Here is a 9974-nt window from a genome sequence, read left to right on the forward strand (position 1 = left end):
CAAACCCTCTTCTTTGAAGGTAGTCTTTGGTTGTACCTTGCTAATTGTGTTATTCCAGATGGATAGATGGAAAAGGGAGGTGAGTAGCCATGCAGGTCAGCAGCCACCTCTCCAGAATTCCCTCTGAGATTCTTCTTGGTCATTAAAACTTGATCACAATTAAATTTTTAGGATCAGGTGATTAGTCTAAATGTCAGCTGTCCACAGCCTAAAATTGAGCTCAGAAAAAAAAATCTCATGTACACAAATGCAACAACATGGATGAATCTTAAATGCATTATGCTAAGGAAAAGATGACAGACTCACAAGGCTACACATAGTATGATTCCACTTATATGACATTATGGAAAAGATAAGCAATAGAAATAGAAAATAGATCAGTGGGTGCCAAGGGCTGAGTCAGGGAAAGGCTCTCTTCTAAGGGGCACTGGAGGGAAATTAGGGGTGATGAATGTCTTCTATAACTTGGTGGTGGTTGTTACATCATTATAGTCATCTGTCAAAACTCATAGAACTATGCACTAAAAATGGTACCTTTTTTTGCATGTAAATTGTAATAAACCCTCTTGGGGAAAAAAATCTCATGTACCTCCTTCATTGTACTAAACTTTTTGCAGATTCCCCCAAAGACTCCTAGGTCTCTCAGCCTTTGTCCATTCTATTTAGTTTGCCAAGAAATTCCCCTTTAACTTGTATGTCTTGGATTAGAGTTCAAATTAATTGAGCTCGAGCATTGCTACCTCCTCTGGGGAGCCTTTCACAGTTGCTTAAGACTTTTCTTTGTGCTTCCCTAACACACACTGGTTTCTGCTGTCCCAGGCCTCCTTATGAGGTGTACAGGAGCAGGCCCATGTGTTTGTATCCCCTGATAGAATGTAAGTCAGTGAAAGCAGGGAGTTTATCTTTACCATTTTGTCCCCACCGCCTAACTCAGCTCTAAGTAATAGTTACCTATAACTTGAAAAAGGTAAGGTAACTACCACCTAGTAGGTACCTGTTCACCAGAAATGTGTGTTTTCAAGAACCCTCCAGGAAGCCCCTAAAAATTAGGAAATGTTCCCCAAATTACTTGCAAAATCCTTGCACTTGAACATGTGTGCTCAGCAGTAGATATCACAAAGCAGATGGACATGCACTGAGTTTCCAGTGGGTGGGTACCTAGAGAAAGATATTTTGAGAAGACAGAAGTGAGTTTCCTGAAAATCCATGGTCCATAACATCTCATTCATTTTTATAGCTGCGATCAACAAGAACACTTGTTCTATTTGCTTTCCTTCCTTGACAGTATAATTTTGGAGACTGATGAAAAATGTTTTCAGCCCTAGAATCAATACTTCTGATTACAGCTGCTTTTGTGCTCATCTCTCCCCAGTAAAAACATCTCCAGGAAAGACGGGAATCTATATAGAAGATCCATGATCCTGATTTTTTTCAGTGTCAAACAGCTGTATTTTCTAATCAAATGCTGCATTTATTTTGAATAATTTGAAGGCCAGGGTAAGGGTTTGAGAAGAGAAATGACAACTTTGAGGCCTTTTACTACAAAGCTGTTGTACTTGAACAAATATGAATTTCTACCCACCCTGCTTCAGAACCACATTTTTATTTCCTTCAAATTCCAACACAAAGTTGTCTTTTAACAGCTCTGAGTGTAGTTGAGAGATGCCCCATTGTCCTCCCAGTCTATACTCCCAAGGAATTCCTGTTCAAGCTGGAAGAAGAAACACCTCCATTAGGAGCAGGGGCCTCCACTTCCTCTGAGGCTGATCCATTGAAACGTTGCAGTGGCAAGCCACATCCTTGAGCAAGACATGCAACTTTCTCTACTTGCCTTTAACTGAATTAATTTCTCTTCTGCATTTGGCTGGGTGGTGGGAACTTTCTCTTGGACATTTCAAGGTATCTCTCCCTTTTTCTTCAGGATTGCATGTAAGTTCTGGGACTGCAGAGGACCAATATGTCCAGAGGTGAGCGGTGAAGGGCGGCTTTAATGCTGTGATTTATAAGAAGTATATATATTGGTCTCTGCCCTTGGTTTCTAACACAGAGCTACTAAAACCTTTGTAAATTCCTAAGTGATAAGAGCACTGGGAGCATCTTTTGTTCTAATATTTGGTCTTTGATTCCAGCTCCTGAAACCCCTATAATTTCCTGGGTGATAGGAGTGTTTTTTGTTATATTGAGGTGACTCTGGTTGGGCTCCTGGATGGCTCCTGGGTGAGGGCTGGCCACTTGAAAGGCCAAGTCATGATGAAAGGTTTGGAATTTTCAGCCGCTCCCTCACACCCTCCCCGCCCCATTCTCTTGAGAAAGGAGTAGGGCTGAAAATGGAGTTAATGATTGATTATGCCTATGTGATAGAATCCCAAAAGTACAGGGTTTGAAATGCTTCCATATTGGCAAACACTTCCACACTAGGAGAGTGAGGTACCTCAATTCCATGGGGACAGAAGTTCTTGCACTCAGAACCTTCCCAGACCTCACTCTCTGTACCTCTTTTTTTTTTTTAAAATATATTTTATTGATTTTTTACAGAGAGGAAGGGAGAGAGACAGAGAGAGTTAGAAACATTGATGAGAAACATCGATCAGCTGCCTCCTGCACATCTCCCACCGGGGATGTGCCCGCAACCCAGGTACATGCCCTTGACCGGAATCGAACCCGGGACCCTTCAGTCCACAGGCCGACACTCCATCCACCGAGCCAAACCGGTTTCGGCTCTCTCCGTACCTCTTTATCTGGCTGTTCCTCTGTATCCTTCATTATATTCTTTAATAAACTGGTAAGTGTAAGGAAGTGTTTCTCTGAGTCCCGCGAGCTGCTCTAACAAATTAATTGAACTCGAGAAGGGGACTGGGAATATTTTACTTTTTAGCCAAATTGGACAGAATTTATGGGTAAACTGGGGTCCTACTACTTGCAGCTGGCATCTGAAATGATGTGGGGGCATTCTTGTAGGACTGAGCCCTTAACCTGGGGCATTTGACACTGTCTTCAGGTAGATAATATTAGAATTGAGTTCAACTGTAAGCTATCCAGCTGGTGTCACAGATCATTGCTTGGTGAGGGAAAAGCCTTCACACATTTGGTGATCAGAAGTGAAGTGTTTTGTGTGAACAGTAAAAGAGACACAGAGGAAAGAAAGAGATAACAAGGAAGATCTGGTTTCCCCCAACACCAGAGGAAAGGTGAGTTTTTCCTTTTCAGAGCATATTTCATTCTCCATTGTTCTCATTTATCCACCACGTACTCCTGTTTGGCCTTTGGTCATACAGGTCATTGCCTCCCAGACCTCAGACCTCCAGTTCCATAGGCTTATCTTTCTTCAACCCAACTGGCTGGATCTCTTTCTTTCAAACACTTCAGTTCTTCCTATCATTGAGCAAGGGGTCTCTGAGGTTGTCTTGGCCTGTTTACTTAGATGCTCAGAGCTTTTGTGTCTCTTCCTTTCCTTTTCTTATAGGAGCACTAATCCCATCATAGGGTCCCACTCTCATGACCTTGTCTAAACCTAATAACCGTCCAAAGGCTCCACTTCCAGATACCATCTCAGCATGGTATTTGGGCAGAGCATGGAGCAATCTGTGCAGTGTCCAGGTCCATCAGGAAGTGAGGCACAAAGTTCTGGTCTCTCTGGAGTTCCAGTTACTATCCCCAACTCCTAATTTACCTGAGCGGAGATGTCCTTGTCGGAGGGCAGCCAGGAGACACTAGGCCACTAGCTTTCACACAAATATATAGTCAAACTATGAAATTGCCAGTTTTACTGGCCAAAACTGGTATCAATTGCATACTACATTGAGCTAAGTAGAATAAATACAGTGTGGGCCATTCTTACCAAGTCACAATATATAACTTTCAACCTGTTTACCAAATTTGTAAAAATTTTTGTTAAAATGTTCCTCCTTGATGATTATTAGTTGTTTTTGCAAACTGATCAGACGGTGGCGTGCTCATATATTTTGAACAAATTGTTTCTAAGCCACTGACACTTTTCATTTGGAAGGTTGTTTAACAAGTTATAATGTGTTATTTCCAAGTGTTTAGAGTGTGAAGAGGGTAGATTTTATAGGTAACACACCTGACTTTTAAGAAAATCATATAATGTTGGGGATATATCCAAACTTCTTTTATAAAAATATCAAGTTCATAACATACATTTCTTTAAAACGGCAGTTTCTTTTCATTCTTTGTTTAAATGTTACTTTTACCTTGAATGGACAGGTATGGCACTTCTTTTAAAAAGAAGTCCTTGTTAGAACGGTGACAGCCACTTCTCATCTCAGGAAAAGTCAGCAAATCTGAAGCACTTGTTTTTTTTTTTTTTAAAAGATAAGTGTATAAGTTGTCTTTAAGTCTGCCTGATCTTTTAAGTACTTTTCTATGAGATAACATACAAATCTATATATTGGAACAAAGAAGTTTCACAGTTAGTCCCTTACTCTGCTCAGGCTGCTGTAGCAAAATACCAAACGACTGGCTGGCTTAACCAACAGAAATGTGTGTCTTACAGTTCTGGAGGCTGGGAAACAGATGTAGATGGCCACCATCTTGCTGTGGGTTTACAGGTCTTTCTTTGGTGGGTGCTCATGGAGAGAGAAAGGGATCTCAAGTCTCTTGCTCTTATAAGGGCACCTCTCCCATCATGAAACTCCACCCTCAAAATCTCATCTAAACCTAATAACCTTCCAAAGGCCCTACGTCCAAACATCATCACATCGGTGGTTAGCACTTCACCATATGAATTTGGGGGAACACAAATATTTAGTTCATAACAGTCTTCTTCTGTCATAAAGTGTCGTAAACATTCTACTTGATCTTAAAGGCCTTCATCTTATTAACTTGCCACCATTATTGACATCCTGTAGTCCTTGGCATACTTCTGAGTGTGACATATTTGCTGTAAGAGTGTGCCCATGACTGAGACAGTGAGTGTGTGTGTCTCACATGTAGTGCTCTCTTGGAAGTCTTACCGCTAAATTCTTATTTAGACTCCTGAGTCCTCGTATTTAATAAAGAACTCAATTGTTGAGATTATATTTTCCCTTGCACATCTTTACTACAGTGACTCACCAAAAGTACTTCTTGTGGATTTCATTACTGAAACCAATCTGGCAAATCTCATAAGCTAAACCTTGTTAAAAACATCTGTACTTAATCTTTTTACTACCTCCCGCGCTGCATGCTTGTTCAAATGGTTGTTTCTTCACAGTGTGTGTGTGTGTGTATTTCAATGGTGTTTGCTAACAAAAGGGTGCAGTTTAGTCTGTTGCCATATTGTTTTTTGTGCATTATTTTAGTCATTTTTTTAATTGTTGTAAAGACGAGTATTCTTACAAAGTTAAGTGACTTTTTGTCCATCACAAACATATAAAAATATTTTTGAAACTTTGTGAATTCCTGGATAGAAACCTTAAACATCAATGATAATATATCAAATTTGTCTTCTTATTTTTGATGCTTTAAAAATGTCTTGCTAAACATGATGGCTTCAATTCAGCCATTTTCAACTTAATTAAATTCCACAGACAATGATTTGAGTAATTTTTCTGAATTCCTCCCCCAAAAGGTACAGAGATAGATAGTACTATTCTAGAAGCATAGGGAGAAAGCAACCCATTACATTCAGTGGGTGTTTTATGGCATTAGGACATAATTTCTTGAAACTCCATTTGAAAAGGGCTCCATAAAGCTTAAGACAAAATATAATTTGAGGTTATGCCCATCAATAACAGTAGATATAAATGTTTATTTTAAGTAGGCATATTTAAGCTAAATAAAAATCACTGCTAACCCATTCTTCAAGATATCCGGAAACATGACTGTCATATGGATTTACTGAAGACCCCATGTCGTTCCATACATTAACTGTGATGCCAATGTTGTGCTTGATGTGGTCCCAAAGGCCCCTTAAACTATTTTCATTTGGGGGGATTCTTTTTTACTTTTGCTGTTCTGATCGGGAATTTGCTGCTGCCTTATCTTTCAAATCACCGATTCAGTCCTTTGCTTCATCTAATCTACTATTGATTCTGCCTAATGCATTCTTCATTTCAGTTACTCTACTCTTTATTTCTGCCTAGTTCTTCTTTATGGTTTCTATTTTCTTTTTGATGCTTTTGAAGTTTTCACTAAATTCCTTGAGCATCCTTATAGCTATTGTTTTGAACTCTGTATTAGGTAAGTTGTTTGCCTCCATTTTATTTAGTTCTTTTCCTGAAGATTTCTTTTATTATTTCATTTGAGGCATGATTCTCTGTCTCCCCACTTTGGCTGCCTTCCTGTGTTTGTTTCTATGTATTAGATAGAGTGGTTATACCTCCCAGTTTTACTAGAGTGGTTCTTTGTAGTTGGTGTCCTGTGGGGCCCAGTGTAGCTGGTCACATGAACCAGTTGCTCCAGGTGTGTTCCTTGTGTACGTTGTGTGTGTCCTCCTATTGTAGTTGAGTCTTGATTGCTGTTGGCACATCAATGGGAGGGATTAACCCTCAGGCTGATTGGTCGTGAAGACTTGCCATGACTACACTGGAGGCCTTGTTGTGCAGGGGCTGACCTTAGGGAGCAGGATTCTCTTTAGCGGAGTTCTGGTGCCTGCCAAGTCTGTCCTTTGAGTATCACTTGTGGATGTGGTTGGATGGTTCTCTGGTGTGGTCTGAAGATAGATACTGGGGGTGTTGGTTTTGGGGCCACTTGGTAGGTGCAGGCGAAGGTCAGCCTGGGGCCATCTGGTATCAGCTACAAAGAGATCTGCAGATGGGTGACGCTTGTGCTGGGCTTGGAGGTGCCTGAGACAGGCTAGCTGTGAATTGCAGCTGGCTGCTGCTATTGCTGGGCGTGGGGCTACTTAGCAAGGGATGCAGGGCCCACTGAGGCCAGTTTTGCTTGTTTGGGGTTTTTGAACCTCTGAGAAATCTTAGGAAAGTTTATAGCATGAGCCAAGACAGGCCATTTATATGAAAAAGCCACTGGGTTGAGTCGGGGTCTCAAGGAATCACCAGGGCAGGGTGAACAGTGTTAGCTTGATAGAGACTTAGATATGGCACCTGCAGGGAAGTGCTCAGCAAAGGAACAATAGCTACTGCCAGCACTTCTGTCTGGGAGAAAGCTGCCCCTCCAGCCCTCTCCCTGAAGGCATATGTTCCTGCTACCCCAGAATTAGAGTTCAGAGGAGTGAGTTCATCAGTGAGTAAGCCTGAGCATGGACCCTTTAAGAGGAATGTCTGGGGCTCAAGAAGCCCTTCATTCCCCTGAGCCACAATCTCCACTGGATTTCACAGCCAGAAGTTATGGGATGTCTCTTCATGGAACTGGAAACCTGGGTAAAGAGCCTGGTGTGGGGCTGAGACCCCATGCTCCCTAGCAGGTACCTCTACAGCCAAGATATTTCTCCTGATTTTTAACCTCCACACATGGGTATGGGACCAACTCAATCTGCATCTCTGCCCCGCCCTCCAGTCTCCATGTGGCTTCTTCCATATATCTGTAGTTAGAGGACTTCTTTTCTGCTAGGCTTCAGGTGGTTCTCAATGACAGATGTTCTGTAGATTAGTTGTAGTTTTGATGTGGTCATAAAGGGAGGTGATTACAGTGTGTACCTACTCTACCATCTTGACCAGAAGCTCAGGGTCTGTGTATTTTTTTCTTATAGATTTATTTTTCCCAATACTACTTATAAATTTGAAGAGCATTAGTGGTAAGAGTGTCTCCTTTAAATTTCAATACCTTTGCATTTATCCAGGGCTTTTTGAGATTTTCAAAGGCTTTCACCCTCTTTGTTAAGAGGTCTCCAGACCATGTAAAAACATTGTGACAAAAACATAAAAGACAGATGCACAGAAAGCCTGAATTTCCATCTGTATATCTAGCATTCATTAGGCACCTATCATTTCTAAGTCATGTAAAGAAACTTGGAAGATACACCCTAGACTCAAGGTGCCACCTGAAAGGTAAGGCATGCAAACATATGCACTACAAATTAAGAGCATGAAAGTACTGTGCAAACAAGGCCTGCCTAAAACATCCTGGGAACCAGGCAAAGGCCAAAAGGTCATTCCCACAGTTTTCTGCCTTAATAATAATAATCCCTTTTAAGTGTGTCACGCCATCGAGTTTCCAGAACATTTCAGATGCATTCCTTAATTTAATCCTTAGAACACACACCCCACCATCTGCTCCTCTACTTCTTTTTTTAAATTTTTATTTTTTAATTTTATTGTTTAAGGTATTACAAATAGCTTGACTTTCTTATTTTCTATGTCAAAACATGCCTCTATCTATTTTTGTTCAACAATTTATAATGTTTTTTATATTTTGCAAATGAGTGAGATCATGTGGTAATTATCTTTCACTGACTGGCTTATTCACTTAGCATAATGCTCTCCAGTTCTATCTATGCTGTTGTAAATGGTAAGAATTCCTTCTTTTTTATAGCAGCATAGTATTCCATTATGTAGATGTACCAGAGTTTTCTAATCCACTCATCTGCTGATGGGCATTTAGGCTGTCTCCAAATTTTAGCTATTATAAATTGTGCTGCTATGAACATAGGGGTGCATATATCCTTTCTGATTGATGTTTCTGTTTTCTTGGAATATATTCCTAGAAGGGTATGTGTATTTTTAAACAGGAATTCTTTCCATGCTCACGAGAGTCATTTTATACAGAAGTTTGTATCTGGTTTGTCTCCTTGACTGTAGGCAGGACTCCATTCCAACCAGGTGGAGGACTATCTTTTATGTTATTCATTTAAAGATTTGCAAATCTCCTAAATTTGCTTAGGAATCTGATGAAAATAAATGAGATGGGACTAGACATTCTTGCTGCAGTCCATTTCAAACATCATATAACCTCCCTGTGAGCTGAAGGAATATTTGCATTTAAGAAAAGCATCTGTTAGTTTGGTCTCAGGAATGTGCTTTCATGCTCAACCCCATTCAGTCTGCATCTCCCAGCTTCTAAAAATACAATCTTATTTTTGCTTCCCTTACAACTTTAAATGGACATCGACCATTTTCACACAGAGGCTGTCAGCAGAGGTGCTGGGAGAAAAGCGTGTTTAATCTTGAGAAGGAAATAGAATGTATACACACCCATCAAACTGAAATGTTTCACCTGGGCTTTGGCTTCCACCAACCCCACATGTGGTAACAGCTCCCAGACTTTGCTATGAATCCCCATCATCATCAGAGTCTTGTTGATGGAAATAATTGCTAAAGCTTTCCTGCTCTGTAGACGTTAGTCCAGCCAAGCTACCAAGTAATCATTGTCTGGGCTGCTGGTTCAGTCCTGTTTGCTGACTCAAGATAACTATTTCCTGACCAGTTTATAGGGAGTAGGGAAAAAAAGTACAACCTAATTTTTTTGTTGGTCTCTTTCCTCTTCTACTGGCCTTATTTGGTCTTTGGAGCATGGCCCAGTCACCAATAGTTTCCACTGGTCCCTGGAATGGCTTGGTAGTTGATGGCTCACTCACTGCAAAGTCATCTCTTCTTAGCCTATAAACCATATCACTGGTGCTGCCGTGGACTCCAGGCATGGTGGTATTTGCTGGAGTGGTGTGTTTCTAGCAGAGTCAGATAATTCTATAATTATCATATAATTTACTATTGCCACCCCCTCAGATGAGGGTAGGCCCCTTCCTATACCAAGAAACTGTGCATGTGCTTTTCCCTCATAGCCTCTGAGAAAGGCCAAACCTTGTGTTATATTCACATATATACCTAGTGACCTAAAGAGGGAAGAGAGGCCATTTGTACACTTTTACAAGGTTACTGCTACTAGTTCCTCCTCCCCTCTCCTCTTCTTCCTCCTCTTTTCTCCTCCCTATACTCTCTCCTCTTCTCTCCTCCTTCCTTCCTCCCTTCCTTCCTTCCTCCCTCCCTTCCCATCTTTGTTTTTTCTATTTTTCCCCCTTTGTTTGACAAATTCAAAGTCACAAACTCACTTTTGGATAGAAAAGAAAATACAGGATAAAA

Source organism: Myotis davidii, unplaced genomic scaffold (assembly GCF_000327345.1).
Source record: "Myotis davidii unplaced genomic scaffold, ASM32734v1 scaffold608, whole genome shotgun sequence".
NCBI lineage: Eukaryota > Metazoa > Chordata > Mammalia > Chiroptera > Vespertilionidae > Myotis > Myotis davidii.